The sequence below is a fragment of the Teleopsis dalmanni genome, chromosome 1 (assembly GCF_002237135.1).
Source record: "Teleopsis dalmanni isolate 2A chromosome 1, ASM223713v2, whole genome shotgun sequence".
NCBI classification, from domain to species: Eukaryota; Metazoa; Arthropoda; class Insecta; order Diptera; family Diopsidae; genus Teleopsis; species Teleopsis dalmanni.
In genome coordinates this window covers 194,745,090-194,763,878 of record NC_051846.1, presented here as the reverse complement: position 1 = coordinate 194,763,878, position 18,789 = coordinate 194,745,090, and the positions used below count along the sequence as shown (strand labels likewise).

General features: G+C 27.6%; 1 protein-coding gene across 1 annotated transcript in view; it reads left to right on the top strand.

The window, feature by feature from the left end:
- The first annotated feature begins 740 nt into the window (after positions 1-740).
- LOC119671037 (putative GPI-anchored protein pfl2) overlaps positions 741-18,789 on the top strand; it is a 52,624-nt gene continuing 34,575 nt past the window's right edge. The window contains exon 1 of the mRNA XM_038081527.1: positions 741-1,938. The gene's annotated coding sequence lies outside the window, so the exon portion shown is untranslated. The remainder of the gene's footprint in view (positions 1,939-18,789) is intronic.

Here is an 18,789-nt window from a genome sequence, read left to right as displayed (position 1 = left end):
AATTTAAACTATATTTTAATTATGAAAAATACATTTTTTAAAAAGATATTTAATTATCTATTGGATTATATAAATATACATTACATATTTTAAGCATTTAAAACTAGTAAATACTTGTATTATTGTATATATTCAATGCATTTTTACGTACATTATTGTAGAAAAATATAAAATATAATTTTATAAAATATAATTTCAATAAATATAGTAAAAATTAAAGTAAAAATTACTTTATATTAGTAATTTATAAGTAATATATTTTAATAATTGTTTAAAATAAACAACTACTTATAATATATTAGTTATATAAAGAATCTATATTATATATTATTACACATGTTCAATCTGTATTACAATTTTTATATAGATCTTTATAAAAAATAAATATTTTTGATGTACTTATATATTAATGCATAAATAAAAAATAAATATATTATATATGTAAATTATTAATTATTATAATAAATATAATATTTAGTGCTTAAAGCTACAAAGCTTTTATAATGCTTACATTAATAATTATAGAAAACTTTTTCACGTATTAAAAATTATTCCATCACAAAGTTTTTAGAGACCAAATGCACCAAAAAAAATGCGTAGCACAAGTATATCAATACTTCATTAAATATTATTTAATGTGGAGTAAAATCATTTTTTGTATAAAAAAATGATAAAATAATCTTTTTATAATTATATATTTTATAATATTTTCTTTATAATAATAATTACTTTAAATATTAGAAATGATTCCAGTTTAAGAAAATTGTTTGCATTACATATACTTGCGAAAATGTGCCCAACATGAGTGTATTATTTACTACTATATATACTACAATATTACTCAAAAAACACTACTATTTCATAATGTACGCAGATAATACAACTCTACGACTTGCTGATTTCACATTATTTTCCCTCACATGAAATTTTCTTGCTGATGTTAAGTACAAAATGGCATCACAGCAATGCGATGATGACTGTTGTTCGTCGTCGTTCGTTGACTGTGTCGTACGTGCTCGTTCCGCTAATCTATTCATTTTAAAAATATAAAAGTTTTAATTAAAGAAACTCTAATGAAAATTAGCAACAACCAATACACAATCAATATTAAATGAATTGTAATAAATTTTTCTTGTTTATGAATTATTAAAGAAAATTTTTAGAATTTTTTTTTTTCTTAATATAAGCACTACACAAAAAATGGTCGACAAAAAAAATTAACAAAAGAAAAAAGTTTATCTACATTTAATGCAACTAATTAGAGTAAATCACAATATTTTACAAGAAATTTTATTTTTTTTATTAATTATTTTACACTCGTATTATTCATATTTGCGAAATAATTTTTAAACAATCATTTTCAAAAACGCATTAAAAGATTTTTTATAAAGCAAAAAAAAATTCACGGAATAGTGGAAAAAAATGTACTCGTACGTCGGACGGTTTTACTAGCGCCGCTGAAGTTAAACTGCTGCAACGCTCAGCAAACGGTACTCGGTATAACTTTTGTGTGTGTTTTGTAGAGACATGAACGAAAGAGTGCAAAACCTATTTTAATATAACGTACGAGAGAAAGAGAAGCAGATACAACTGCTTTTTACGTTTTGCGTTATTTTTTTCATATATTGAATTCAGTTTGTGTTGAAATTAAGTTATTCTTGCTTTAAGTGGAATTACGCTCTTTTGTTTTATTTTCAACATTTCACTCCCTGCCATTGGTGATATTTATTTTCTTTCTTTGCAATATAGTTAATTATGTTAAATTAACTAAAAATACAGTTATAAGATCGCTATTGTTTTAACTAAAAAGTAATTAGCGATTTCGCATTTTTCTTCTGAGGGCTTTTACATTATCGCTAAACAAAAACATCAAACAGAACTTGACTTTGGATTGAGCTGCAGCAACGTTTCGCCACGAGAAATACGAAAATTTAAAAGGTGATTCTTTATTATAATAATTATTAATATTAATTATAGTAATGTTAATTAATTTAGTACCTGTATTTTGTTGCTATTAAATTGTAAAAATTGATTTTGTAAAGTCTTAGTTTGTAAGTTGAAATACATATGAAAAAAAAACAAAAAAAAAAAATTTATTAAAATAAAATATCAGTAATTTGCCTTTGATTGCAAATAAACCAAAAATGACTACGTAATTTTTTATTTGTTCTTAAAAATACTTCATGTTCTTTTGTCACACTCAGAATAAAACAACAACAAATAGAATTAAGGAAATAGAAACAGCGACAACGCAACGAAGTCCGCATGATGCATTTTTCTAATTCTAATAAAATCGAAAATTTTATAAATCTTGTAGTTTTGCTGTTGCTCTTACTCAGCAGCAATTAAAATGAAAATAGTGCGTTTGCGTTATGTGAAAACTGATTTCGCTCCCAATTTCCAAATTTCAACCACACTCAATTTTTTTTTGGATTTGTAGTGGTTGTAGCTTGAAAGTAGTAACAAATTCGCATGTGAGGTGAGGTATGGTATGTGTCGTATTGCCAACTAACAAAAAATTAGTACAATGAAAGTGAAGAAAACTTCTAGAAAAACAGAAGAAAGAATTTTATTTATTTTGAACAGCTGGAATTGTAATATTTTATAAAAAATTAAAAAATATTTTAATAATATTGGCTTAGCTAGAATATGTGTGTATCCGTTTTAATGTTGAGAGCATTGGCAACCCTGTTGTAGCAAAAGTATGGCAAGAACTTATTTAATAACTAAATTATTCATACTATTAGTGGTTAGAATTAGAGTTTTATAAGGTGGATATATAGAACACAATATATAATATGAAAAAAATTTACTATTGAATGTTGTGGGTTAGTAGTTTTCATCGTTAGAAACAATGACAGAAATTCTTGGAGAATAATAATGTACTAATTAAGTTATTAGAAATTGCTTGGTAACCCTAGTAGACTAAAATTTTATAAGGGGTGTGCCAAGAGGTTTTTCATCAGTTCTACCCCTTGAATTAAAATGTCTTAAATCTTGTTGTTCAAAATACATTTACTTATAAAACTACAAAAACCCTGTAAAAGGACTCTCTATTGCTGAAGACGAATAATGCGGTTGACAGTTGCGTAAAGTACAGAGCTAATATCAAGGGTATTCAACTGAGTGTGTGTGAGGTGTTGAGTCAGTTTTGCAGATACTACGAATGTGTATAGATTTACAACGAATTTTGTATGCATTTTTATGCCCGTCAGTGTCGCAAAATGACGTCATATGCCGACCCTGTATCTTGTAAGCAAAATCAAATGCATTATTATTACACATGGTCTTTATGTCTACATATGAGAGAGATGTTCTAACCGAATTTGCAATTTTCAATGTAGGCGCCTGGTCTTTATGCTCATTTATTTATAACAAATAAGCATTTGTTGTTAAGTGCTTATAAACTAATTTTAAAATTCAACGCGGGGAAGTAAATGACCAACGAAAAACAAGAAAAAAAAAACAAAAAAATTGTAACAACTGAAATCAACATTACAAAAGCATTCTTTAAATAATTTCGATGACGAGTCTGACTGACTGAGAGTTTATTATTTTCTTTTTGTTGTTTTGTTGTGCTACTTTGAAGAAAATAAATGTGTGTATATAAATCTACATTTATGCATGCATAAATAAATATACATCCACACATATTCATATGTATATGATATGCTATATGAAAATGGCCAAGAAGCGAACAGCGGAAAAAATGGAAAAAAGGCCACCACCCCTCCACTGCGCCCTGACTTGCAAACACCCTCATTTAAACGAATGAACGAACGAACGAATTGTATTCACTCACAACAGCGCGCTGTACCCGACCCAAACTCATATGCATGAGCACGAATGTAAATATACAGCAAACGTAAAATATACCCATGTCAACAACAGCACGGCAGCAACAAAAACAAAAGTAACAACAACAGCCAAAGAAAAAAAATCCACATACAAAACAATAATAAAAATTACGCCGACCACACCGTTTCGTTGTTCGTACAACAACTTCTACAGCCTTTTTGTGCTGCTTTTGGAGGCTTCTCGCACGTTCGCAGAAGACTGAACAAATCAGTCGATAAAAATTTTAAGCAAACGGCAAAATCCAATATGAATTTACACAGTAATTTTGAAAAAAAAATACATTTTATTCATGTATTTATGCGCGCTCTTTGCAGTTTTCCGTCATTTTTGTCGCTTTGAAAAGTTTTGTAGTTGTGAAACTTGTTTTGAGTAAAAAGAGAGACGAGCGCATGTTGTGCTCATGCGTTTTTCATCTTCGGTCTCATTTGCAGCTTATGGCTGTGGTGTAGTGATAACCAATAAGCGAACTGTTGTTGTTTCATTCCTTGTAGTTTGATTTGACATAATTCTTAACATTTCAATGTGAAACTTGAAAATGTAATTTAGAATTTCGTAATTAATTGTTTAATGGACTTTTTAGTTTGGAATTTTGCATTAGTACACAAATAAAAGAATGTTATTTAAATGCAAAAGAGAAAATAAGAAAGAAATGCAAAACTAAATTATTACCAAATTTTTTATTAAATATCTACCACATTGTTTGCCTTATTAATTAGTGCATGTGTATCATAGCCGTCCACCATTGTTTTGTTCGTGACAAAAACTGAGAACGGCGGTGAGATAATTTTAGATCAGTTTTTATGCGTACACAAATTTATGTTTAATTAATTTGTTATTGTTTCCATAAATAAGATATATCTTGCTAATTGATTCCATTTAAATAAATAAACAGTTTACTTACCTAGGGTTCATACATAACTGGTCTTTCTCTCTCTCTCTCTCTTCCTTCCATATTCTTAGTTTCGTAGTTAGAAGGTAAAAAAACTTATTTATTTGTGGTTTGAAATTCCTGTGATTTACGTTTTGAGACCGTCAGAGTTGAAGAACGTCATTGTTTTTTAATGTTCTTTATTTTTTTTATGTATATAAATGTATTCAACACATTTCTACATTTTAATCTCAATTACTGTCGATTATGTCAAAACGGAAGGCGCTTCTTCTTACATAAATAATGTTATAAAAATTTAGTACTTGTCGTTGACAAGTGTGGTGTGGTGAGTTTAGTGTCTGTGGTAAACACTAATTAACTATTAGAAATTCTAATCCATTGTAATTCTTAATCCATTATGATTTGTTTAGATTGATTTGAAATCTCTTTTTTTTTTTAACTGAGGGTGGAGTCTATTTGGACCAAAGTTTATGATGCGGGGTACTCAAATTAATTTAAGTAATTAATATGAATGCTTTATATTATGATATTGTAAAGGATCACACACACATTACCATATGATGTCTCAATATTTTTTTTAGAATGTTTCTATACACGTCATTGAGGTCGTATTCATGGCCCTTTCTATGCATATATGTGGAAATCCTTGTATTTTAGACAATTTTTGTTTTGTTTTTCGTCATCATACCATGCGTTTATGTTTTTACTATAATGTCTTATTTTCACTATGTCATTTTAAATGACAATTATAATTGACTGGTGTGTCAAATGAGTTTTCATTACATGACAAGAATGCGAATATAACATTATATGACTATCCCTATTCATTATACTGACAATATTTGACATTGAAAATGACAGTGAAAATGAGGCATTAGGTCCATGTTATGTAGAGTGTCACGGGCATCTCAAAATTGGCTCTTTCGGGCTATGAAGAAAATGAACATGTTTTGCAGAGTGTCACATCAGTTGGTCAATTTCGTATTTCTACTATTACTTTTATAGTTTTTGGATGTGTCTGAGTGACGAGGCACAGATAACCTTGGCTCTTATGACTGAACTTTAACAGACATTTGTTTTCTTTTCTCCTTCTCAGTTTTTTACTCTCTCTTTTAGTTTTTTACTCTCTCTCTCAGTTTATACTTTCTCAGTATTTTTTTTCCTCTCTCCCAATTTTTACTTTTTCTCTCTCAGTTTTTTATTTTGCATCGAAAGCAACAACAATTTTAATTTTGACGTACGCGTGACACTCTACATAACATGGACTTAATACCGACTATTCTATGAATATATAATCTTTTATTGTGTATTATTCTCAATTTATCTCTCTCTCTTTTTATATTATTATTCTGGCTCTTTTTCATAACACCAATTGTTCTATGAATATATAATTTTTTACTATAAATTGGAGTGTACTCAATTTATATCTCTCTCTCTCTCTGTCTTTATGTTATTATTCTGACTATTATTCTATAGTTTTTTATTATTAATATAAAATATATTTATATATAAACTAAACTTTTTTTGTTTGAAAGACTTTTACCAATAAAATAGAGTATATTTTCGATCCATAAATTCAATAATGGAATTAGTATATATATTCTCCAAAACAATAATTAATCGTCATCGCATGTCGCAATGCTGTTACCGCTTCGGTCTTAACCTTCATATAATTTGAGTTATTATTGCTATAATTAGTACTTGAATAGACTTTAGGTTGGCAGTAGTACGTACAACTGCGAGCATTGCGATCTTTAGAGCTAATCAATTAAATCAATAATCTTTACACAAATACATTTGTACAGTACGGCGGTACCTTTATACGGCGTACTGTATGCGTATTGGCAATGCAAGGCAGTAATTACATTTGTTCGTTTGTGTATATACGTACCGCACGTGTTGGCAGCGGCAATAGTTGATGTTACTAAATAGTTGGTGTCGTCATTTCGTCATTTGTATTTACTTTGTTGTTCCTCATTGCAAACAAACAGGCAGGCAAGCAGGCAGCTGATTTGTAAATTGTTTTTTAACTCTTCTCGCTACCGACACACTTGACTGTTGCTTTTGTTTTGTTGTTGTTATTATTATTGTTGTTGCTGCCGCTGCGCTCTTGCCTACTGTTGTCTGTCGTTTGTCATTGTCGTTCGTATTTGTATCTTTGCTGTTTTGAATTATATTTTTGTAATATTTGTTTTTGTTTTTGTGTTTTTATTTGTTTGATACTTTAATTCTTGTCAATTGATTTTTATTTGCTAATGTGCCATCTACGCTTTTTTGTATGCTTATCACTTTTTACTACGTATTTAATTCCGTCGTAAATGCTAATTTGTTGTGAAGTTTTTTTTTGTTCTTTCGAAACGTTCTACTGTTCTGCTGGAATATTTTTAATTTCAATTTTTCTTTCGGTTTTTTTGAATGAAATAATGAAATGATCAAATTTAAGATATTTATGACTAATGTTAATTTTACTTTTCTTCTTTCTGATTTCTGCTTTATGCATATATTTTTCGTTCCTTATCTTCTTACATTAATCCCACCCATTTTTATATATTTTGTATTTAGAACAACATTGATTCATTTGTTTGCATAAATAGTTTTTGTATTCTTCTTATGATGTAATAATGGAACTTATACACGAAATATGCATAAATATTTACTATTCGGAAAAAAAAGTAGAGAAATAGAACAAAGACTCATGAAGAAGTATACTCTTCGGCTAGAGGTTGCCAGACTTGTTTTCTACATAAAAATGGTTTCAACGCGCCAAAACGTTTTTAACTAATAATAACTTAATTTAAATGCAATAGAGTGTTGCCCTTTTACATATAAAAAAATGTATCTATTTAAACAGCAAATAATATTACATACATATTATATATATAGTTTTTTTTTTATATATGTACAGACATATATATTTGTGTCCGATGCGAGTATTTATATTCCACTTTACCCATGAACAATTTCAGATACTTTGCCGTCGTTTTCGTATTTTTTACTTCTGTTTGTTTGTACATGTAAATGACCTATTTTTGTTCTTTTAGCATTTTCTGCATTGTGTTTAATTTTTTAATTCGGTTTTATTACAATTTATTTTGTTATCGGAAATAAACAATTTGTAATGTATAATGTGCGTTTTTTTGCTTAGTATATTCGTCGCAGTTTGTCTACATTGTAATTAAGATTTTAAGTTCAGCACTTGTAAGCCTTCCTGCTCGGCCTATGATTCATTTTTGATATCAGTGTTTATTAAAATTAGCAATTTAACACTTTTTATGACAACTAATTTAGAACTCACATAAGATAAGAATGGCTCTTACTCATATAATGTACATATTTATATAATATACATATGTATACACAAATAATACATATAAAAATAATATATATCTATATGCATATAATGCATATCTATATACATATAAAACATATTTATGTGTATACAAATATAAAACATACATATCTATATAAAACATATCTATATACATCTGCATATCTATATTTATTTTACGTTAGGTTATACCGGCGATCCCTAGTCGACCCACTTAGGTCCATTGTGTTACCGTATTTATAGGAAAAACTCAGTGTTTAAAACCAACTAGAACCTTAAGCGAAGCATAAAATGCTATTAAGTGTCAGGTCCTGTAACTGGTTCAGGTCCTCAAGAAAGTGGGGCTCCTAATGTTTTAAGTCGCCGCAGTGCATAAGCTGGGCAAACACATAGTAGATGAGAGGCACTCTCATCGTTTTCTTCACAGCTGCGACAGATATCTATATATATTTCGTGCATAATATAAATTGAAATGGATTCAGTATAATATTAGTTATTAGGCTTATAAAAATATATAATATATATATAATATATATATTTATGGTTTTATAATATATACTATTTATTTCATTCTTTCTTATTTATCTTTCTTATAAGTCAACTCTGAACGTTATTATAGTAGCCGAAATCTTCAGAGTTATCCCTTCAACTAACAGAGCAACAATGGAGGACGAAGAGAATCTATTAAGTCCTGTACCTTCTGCTCAAAAAGTATCCGGATTTTGTTGTTTGTTAGAGAATCTATTAAGTCCTGTACCTTCTGCGCAAAAAGTATCCGGATTTTGTTGTTTGTTAACTACTCCTTAAGTAATAGATTTTTTTCCAAAATTTTTTTTTTTTGTTATGTTGGTACATTCTTTTTTGACATATGGTACATCTGTCAATTAGTTTGTTTACAGCAGCTGTTAATGTAAGACTACCTCAAGTGCATTTAGCGATTTTTACTATGTAAAATTCTTATTGTACGCAATTTTTTGACCAAACACGGCGCCACTGTCATCGCTAAGGCACCATATTCGCGAGATTTGGCGCCATGTGAATTTTTCCAGTTTCCGAAACTCAAATTGACCCTTCATGGTTAGCGTTTTGAGTCGATTGAATCAGTAAAAGAGAATTCGCCGAAGGAACTAAAAGCCATACCTGCACGGGCCTACGAAAAGTGTATGGAAGATTGGGTTAAGCGTTGGCATATGTGTATCGCTTCAGAAAGAGCATATTTTGAAGGAGATAAAATAAATTTGGAATAAAATATAAATTTGTGTGTTTTATTTACAAAATCCGAATACTTTTTTAACAGAAGGTATACTATTCCAAAAAGGCACCAAATATTCATCAAATGCTGATTATAGTTAAATACACTTGGGCTGATAAACCTTCCTATCAGAACTCAACTGCGACTTGGTTCAAATTAAACTAAATCGTAGCGCTACGGTATCGATGCTGCGATGCTCACTGCGTATTAGGACATTTATGAGGCTAGGTTCTACCCTATAATAATTGTTGTCGTGTTTTAGTTCTTCAGATAAGGATGAAACGATACTCCACCTCATGTTTGCCAATGTCTATAGTTATCTAGGAGAAGTTTCAAAATCTTTGCCACCTCTTTCCTAACCGATCTGACAAAACTGTCAGCCTTTAAAATTAGGGACTTGACCAAGTTTATGACTTGTCAGGTTGGTTCACTGTCATTTGAATCGAGACGTTCCACATTTCTTCGCTGCTTGTACGTTGATCACTGCGGTTCTTTCGGAAATCCTTCTGGTCTGCGTATAAACAACGCTAATTTGTGGTATCATAATGGACCATTATTTGAGCTCATGTTAGCTTTGAGCACAAAGCCGCCTTTTTAACCTAAGATATGGAAACAGTTGAAAGTCGTCAAGGAGAGTAGAGCTGCAATCAGTATTCACATTGAAAATTGACGTAATTATGCGTATGTTAGTTATTTCGGGTATAATAGTCTAAAATTGTTTGCTTTAAAGATGAAATATGTTGCTTGCTTTTAAAATTGAAATTGACAAATTTTTTTTAAAAATATTTTAAGATCATTAAAATGTAATTATAGATAGTCTGTCAATATCTATTATACACGTTATCTATTTACTACTGTAATTCACGCATTTAGTTCCAGAATTTTTTTTTATATCTGTTTTAGAAAAAAATCATATAAAAATAATTCTTATAACTTGTTGATTCTTCAAAAAATTTCTGATTAAATTCTTTGAATTTTGTCATTAAGAAAACACTTGTTTGTTTGAACACTTGTATTGCCTTGATGAATAATTACTACATTCCACTTTAAAACAGATATCTTTTTTATATATCTAAATGAAAGAAAAAAATTCATTTACAATGCTATGTATGTTAATTTCTAAGTTAACATTTCTAAGTTAATCTCAGTAAGTGTCTTTATTTACTTACTTAATTGGTTGAATTTGATATACCTATGCACAGAAACCGACAAATTAACGTGACTAGATCCGTTTCTTAATCAACAATACACATAATTTGCAGTGTCCAATGTTGCCTTTTCGTTGAGTAGATAAGTAATAAACCTTACGTACCAATTTCGCGATATACGAAGAGGTTATAATATCTAAAATGTTATATATTTTATTATAATAATGCTAAAATACAGCGTACTATATGCTTTTGTGAAGCACTTTAAAGTAGATTACTTTCAAAAATTTGACATATTAACCAACTGAGTGTAATATAAATATGTGTTAGACTTGAACTCACTAAAACCATCTCTTAGGAATGAATAGAGAAGATTTCCACAACAATGTGGAAATTTCATTCCAATAGACGGGGGAGAAAGAAGAGAGTAGATAGGCTTAATACCTAGCAGATTAAGTTCATGTAGTCAGACAGCATGGACATATATTAGGGAGATTGAAAGATAATGAAGGGGACTTTCGTATTTTATTAGATTTTATTGTGATATCCCTAATAAAATAGAATCAAATTTACTGATAAACCTTATAATATATCTTTTGGTTATAATAGGTATAAAAAATATTAAAGAATTTATTTTAAGTTTTTATAATAAATTTCTGTAATAAAATTGATGAAAAATTTAAGTTTAAATTAAATTATTTATAAACTCAACAGAGTACAGTGAATGTGGAAAGTGTTTTATTGCAACAAATTTAGGAGAAATGTTTTTGAATATATTGTGTGTGAAACCTTCACTCAAGTTTCACCTTAAATAATATACCAACACAATCACTAATTTTGCATTTCTTAAATTAATTTAATTTATTTTTTTTTAGTATAAAAGCAATATAGTTTTTATGTTGCAGTATTTTTTTTTTTTTTCGTTTTACTACTTAACCTTGACGCCACGCGAGTTAGCTTATAAGTACTCTTGACTTAACTCGATTCATGTTGGAGTAATTAAAAATACAGAAGTAATGTGCCAAAATCTTAAAATTTTATATCTTAACTTTTGCTATTGTTTCATATTTTAACATAATCACACGAAAATACACATAAATAATTTCTAACTCTAACTACATCTCACCATTATCTGCTGTATCTACTGTATCTGCTGTATCTGTATCTTCTCTCGATTCGTTGTAAATAAAGCTATTAAAATTGAAATCCTCAATAAACATTGCCGAACTTGCCGTGTTCACGTTTTATGTTTGTGTAAGCTTCGGCGAAAAAGTTGAATTATGTGTGTAACAGACGCTGAGCAGTCACGTTATATTGAAAAAAAAAAAGATACATAACGGTTATGTGATAGTATCTCACATTTAAGTAGGGCTTCAGTTTTTTTTAAACCGTGAAATACATTTTGTGTTTTTTTTTTAAATTTATATTAAAATCATTGAGTAAATTTTTATTTTTAAATAAAAATGTGTATTTTTTTCATTTTAAAAATAAAATTTTATTTTACTATAGATATCCTACAGATTCTAAAATTATTTAATGAATTGTGATTTATAACTTGTTTTTAATAATTAGTAATATAGTCTATCAGCTCGCAGGATTGTCAGTAATTATTCAAAAGTATACTATAGAAATTGTTATTATATACACTGGATTAGGTTAAGCAATAGCGGTAATGTCAGGGATCCAATGTATTACAATATAAATATTTCAAGAGTTAAGACCATATTGAATCTCTAAACCTCTAGTTCAGTTACTCTAAAAAGTAGATTAGATAAGATTAGATTGAGAAAGCGTGCGTTATCAATTTTTCCACTCGGCAACATCTAATATCCATTCCGACCTCCTCAAAATTGATAGTTGACCCAAGCTAACATAATTAAGACTTTTAGTTAAAATTAAAGACAACCCATATCTTGCAACTTACTAAGATTCTTTGAAAAGTATATTAGTATATTAGTATACTATATTAGTATAGTATATTAGTACAGACAACGTTAAATCAAGCTAGACTAACCTTTGTTTCCATTATAACTCCTTGTGAAACTATTTCGTCTTCCAATGGAGGTTAGACATTTGATATTCTAAAACTGACTAAGATCCTCTGAGAAGCATATTATTGTAGATTAAGACGAAGTGCGTTAATGTAAGTATCCTTGTTAAACCACTGTCCAGATGATATTAAACAGATCCTATATGTTTATCTTCGTTATCTCAGCCTTGCCATTAAGGAAACAATCTTCTATACAATTAAGTTTATAGTTATGTGCAAAGACATAGAAACTTTTTAATGAATATTATCTGGTCTTGGTCATGGCAATACCTGCCTATATAGGCTTTTTGTTGGAAAATGCTACCGTTGAAGCATCAGTGTTAGAAAACAGTGCCACATTAGTTTGCTGAAACCCCAAAGATCTCTCTTTTTTGTCCTAACAAATGTAGGCTATATTTTGCTACTAAATATATCTTTATTTTTCTTGAATTATTTTTCATAGATACATTTAAAATAGTATTTTCATAGTTGTTTTTGTGTTTTTCTAATACATTGGTTTATTTCAGAATTTTATGAAGTTATAGATAAATACATTTTAATAGATACATTAAAGTTAGTATCTGTTCCGTGATTTTAGAATATACTTGTTTATTTATGAGTTATATGAAGCAGTGATAAATGTATTTTAATAGATAAATTAAATTTAGTAGCTGTTTTGAATCTTTAGAGTATACTCTGGTTTATTAACTAGTTTATTGAAGTAATAAATGAATAATTTTTTATAGATACATTAAAATTTCAAGCTTTTAGAGTACACTGACTACTGTTTCATTTAAGAGTTATATGCAGGAAAAGATGCAGTAAATATTCTAAAATTTAAATAAATTAACTAAAAATTGTTTAAATTAAAAATTTTAAATTGTTTATTTAAGTTTTATAAAGTAATAGATAATTATATTTTAATAGATACATTATAATTAGCAGTTTAGCTGTGTCGAGCATTTAAGAGTTGTATTTACTTTATTTACGAGTTGTATAAAGTAATAGATAAATAGATACATTTAAATTAGTAGCTATTTTGGGCTTTGTGTATGTTATGTTAACTGGTTTATTTATAAGTCCGATGAAGTAAGGAACGAAGGGAATTCTTTTCTTTAAATACATTTTATTGTGACTTTGTATTCTAAGTCTTTTTTCAATATACATTTAGTATGAAATTTAGTATAAATTTAGTATGAAATTTAGTATAAATTTAGTATGAAATTTAGTATGAAACCGAAAGATACTTTTATACTAGTAAGAAAAGATGGAACAAAATAAATATCAAAATATATTTAAAAAAATAAGCCCATCTGAAATGTTTGCTAATTTTTAAATATGTACTTTTTTTTTATTATATCCACTCATATATATTTTTATTGATATATAAGCAAAACATAATAAAGAAGCAACAAAATTTTATTTTATTTTTTTTTTTTGTATTGAACATACAACGGCGTGTGCTAGTGATTTCAGTTGGTTTTTACAAAATTTTTAATAATTTTTTATTTAATTTTTAGTCGCTTTTGGTTTCCACGTTTTGCTTTAAAGAAAAGATATGAAAATCGTAAATGTTTAATACAACAATTAAACGTTACGTACTACGGCTACACTTTTGAGCATACCGAACCAAGCGTGCCCACTGAATTTGTATCTATCTACGGGTATGTACATGTGCACTTTTAACAATCTTTGCGATTGTCAAGTTCAGAAAATAATAAAACAAATAAAAATAAAATTGTTTGTGCTTGGCAGGTGAATTTTGTTGTTTTCGTTTTTGTTTGCTTTCTTTGTAGTGTAGTTTTTGAGTTTATTTCTTTTATTTTATTTTATTTTTTATTTTTTTTTTCATAATAATACAAATATACTTCGATCTCAATCCTATTATCAATTTTTTTGACGTGATATTTGTTTACCGAAATTTTTATACAAAAATTATTTAGCATTGCTATGTTGGTAATTGTAATAATTTTCATTGTATTAAAAATCACACTATGATTTATTTCTGGTCAGCTGATTTCATTTTATTATTAGTATAATCTATTAAATACAAGAATATGTTTCAGGTGAAGACCTAACTGACTTATAAATGTATCACAGTATTTTAATTTTTTTTAATTTATATTAATAATTTTATTTATTCCACGAAAACTTGCTTAGCGTATGCATCTATCTCTCTCTCTGTCTGTCTCTCTTTCCTTCCTATCTTTCCCTTCCTCTCTCTCTTGCTTTCTTCCTATCTCTCTCTCTTGTTTTGTTCCTCTGTCTCTCTCATTCTCTCTCTCTTTCTTCCTTTCACTCTCTTCCTCTATATTTCTCTCTCTTCCTTTTTTTCATGGTATATATATATATATTCTATTGAAATTGAAATTGGGTTGATCGGACGGATTCACTGAGATATTCAGATGGCGAGAGCTTGATTAAAAATTTTACATATTTTGTTTATTTTAAAAAATGTATAAGGAAAAACCCTTTTGTTGCAACATCTTAGAACTAACTTTAAAACTATACATAAATTCGTGTATTTATTTTAAAAACAGAAACTGAATAAAAACTGAACAATAATCTACTGACCATTAAAATGATCCATTAATCAGGTAACACATTCAAATGGTAAATATTTATATCTAACATATAAGCATAACCCGTAAAATGTGATTTACTTAACTAGACTATCGAGCAGATATATTTCTAGAGTCCGGATCAGTGTTTGATTTGAACTACAAGACACTATGCGTATTTTGTATTTTATAAAAAAATAATTTTACGAGGGAATTCGAATTACCACAGATTCAGACTAGCGCAGATTCAGTCTAGTGCAAACCTGCTATATTTGCTGTTAGCGTATTAAACCTCTGTAGAAATTCCGATTTTCTGGGAATCGTAATTTGTCAACGGATTTGTGTTAATTTCAATATTCTGAGCAAATTTTTGCGTTACGTTTTATAACTATATAGCTTGAGTTTTGAGATAATCGGCTTTTAAAGTTTAAAGATGTAGTTAAGTGCATTTCTACGAATTTGGAACTTCGCCGAAGCTCGCTGTTAAAAATGCAAAAACTATCGGTGGGTTTTATAGTAAAAATAGTAGTATGGTAAAAATATAGATAGGTTTGTATTGTGTATAAATTCTGTGAAAATTTTTGTATAAAAATAGAATTAAAAAAAAGTAGAATATCTAAAAATATATCTATAATAATATATCTATAATATATCTATAATAAATCATGAAAATATTTTTATAAAATTTCTGTAAAGTATGTTCTTAGCCTTTACACTTAAGATATTCTTTGCGAACTTAACTAACTGAAATCTTAATCTTTATCTTAAAAGAGTAAAAGAAAAATGTCAAAAGCATTTGATCTAAGTATAGCTAAGTTTATCTCACATGTCTTTATATTCCTCTTTCACTTTTTTCCTACCATATAGATTGCTAAGAAAATCTCAGATATCTTCCTATCATATAGATTGCAGTTTCTTAAGTGGACTGTTTCTTAATGCCAAGTCTAAAATAGATATCGCTGTACATTTTTAATAAAAGATCATGGTACTCTACATATTGTAATAATCTACCTTTGTTCAGTTTTTTGTGAACCTCTTCAATAGTCTTCTGTATATCCACATTCTCAAGGTTTGTGGTTTGTTAAGGTCTACAACTACGTGAATTACTTAAGACTAATAATTACAGTAATTTCAGTCAATGTTAGAGTGAATCACAATTCGTATTGAAGATCTAAAACCAAAATATCATATCACATACTTATTGTATCTTTTTCATTACGTAGATAATAAAAATGAAATATATCAAGACGAAAAAGAAATTTTGAACTTAGCTTTTTGACACTTGTAAATAAAACCGTTAATTGGTATTTGTTGGATTCACATGACATACTTCCGACATAGTTAAAGACGAAAAGCATGTCTAAAGAAAATATAAAAATATTTTAATTATTTAATGTATGTAATTCAGAGAAATGAGATAAAAACAAAACAGAAAAAAATTTTCAAAGTACTGAAAATATTTACAAAAAAAAAATAAAATAAAAAACCGAAAGAGAAGAGCGAATAAAAATCGTAATAATTTGCATTATTTACGGCAAAATGAAAAATAGAAATGAATAAAATATGTAGTATCTACAATCGAAAGTAAAAGTTTTGAACTTTACGCTCTTAATATGTTAATAAGCAGAAGTTTTGATTGTATCTTTGCCTGTATCTGCTACTGTTTTAAGATTTTTCGCGTAAATCCGCCATTAAATTGAAATCGAAAATAATTTGCCGAAGAGCGAGTAGAAAAAAAAATGTGATCAAAACAGACCTATAGTTGCTATGCTATTTTTTTTGGTTTAAATGCTGATACCAATATTATAGGTTTATTTATTTATTTAAATAATGAAGAACTACTTTTAAAGATTTTACGGAATTTCTTACCATAAAAAATATAAAATAATTAATTATTTTTTTTAAATAATAAAGTTAATTAATTTTTATCTATTGTATACATAAATTTTTGTATCTTAATTAATTATTAATTAATTTGTCAAACACCATATTAACTACTTTTCATAAATTAATTTTTTAATTCATTGTTTTTTTTTTTTGTTTTTGTATTAAAAATATTTATTTGATTTATTGCATTTCTTTAAAATTTGACATCAATTTTTAATGGTAGTGTAACATTATCTAAAATGTCATTTTAATTTAATTAACTAAGTTTTCTAAAATATTCTCCTTTTATTGTGTGCTAATTAAAAAGTTTCATCCTTAATTAAGTTTATATAAAAATTATCTTTACTATTTAATTAATCTTGTTAATTTATCTGACAGTCTATTAAATTTGATTTTTTTACTTGAACTGTATAAATACTCCTTAAGATATTTCGAGAATCCCTAAACCAAATGTGAGAAGCATATAATAGACCAATAAAACTTTAAGCAGGATTTCAACAAAATCTGCAAAAAGATGATGTTTTAACAGATTACTATTTAAAAGCACGGACACTCAGGTTAATTTGGAATGGCAGTTTTTTGCAGTTAATCTTATTTAAGTGCAAATATTGGTTTGTTATCTCAGAAGAGAGAGACACTGTTGATACTCCAGATCTAAATAAGCACCTTATAAAGTAAAGGTCCGACGCATACTGCGTTCGAAAATGTTCCGATTTCATTGCAAATGTGCAGACAGAATACTTATTGCCTTTCACTTGATTCACTGTTCAATTTATATTTTAAATATTATGTGTTAATGAACCGAAAATAAAAATTTATAGGGGTTCGAACAGTAATGAAGAAGCAACAACAAAAATTTGATTAAGTACTTGTCATCAGTGATCTTAGGAAATCTTGACTTTTATTGATAATTTTTTTGTAGATAAAATTGAGTCAATAGTAGTGAGATATAACCACTACTATCATATCTTTAACAACTTAACACGTGTTGTTTTTTAATTTTCTATCTAATTATATTATAATGAATAATATTTCTTTTAAGAATTTATATTACAAATTCTATAATATTTAAAAAATAAAAATTATGTTGTTTATATGTGTATTTATATAAATAAATATAAAAATTTGTTTATTTGAGCATGTGCGGGTATTACCTCGTTCACATTGTTTTGGAACCCATCCAATTTAAATTTCATATGCTCTATTTGCATTAAAATTTTCAAAAGAGAGCAAAATATAAATCAAAATTTTACTTTTCTTAAAATATTTTAAATTCAAATTATTTTAGTATTTCTTAAATGTAATATTAATAATGTTAATAACAGTAAATTAATAATATATATTAAATGTATTTTATAGGTACTAGCTTTTATTTTATTTTATTAATAAATATATGCTTACTATATTTTATGTACTTAAAATATTTTTTGACATTTTATTTACTTACTGATTGAGGTCTTTAGTATAATATTTATAGTTATTCCATTTACCTCCCTAAACGTCAAATGTCCATTCTAGTAACCACATTTTTCTTACTCTTCATCTCTCGCTACTGTCTGTCGTCTTCCTATCGAATATAATGTGCTACCGTCACTGATGACGAAAGTATATGAAAACGTGTGCCACATTCTTAAATAGTTTCATTAGAATTTACGTATTTATATAGATTCTTTTTATATTTAAATAATTTATTTTAATACTTTATTTAAATAAAGAATTCTACATATTTATATGAAATACGCCATATGTTTTGATTGTTTAATTTAATATAAACTTGTTTTTACGTACTTAATTAGTCTTTTTTGATAACTTTTGAAGAAGAGAACAATTTCTATAT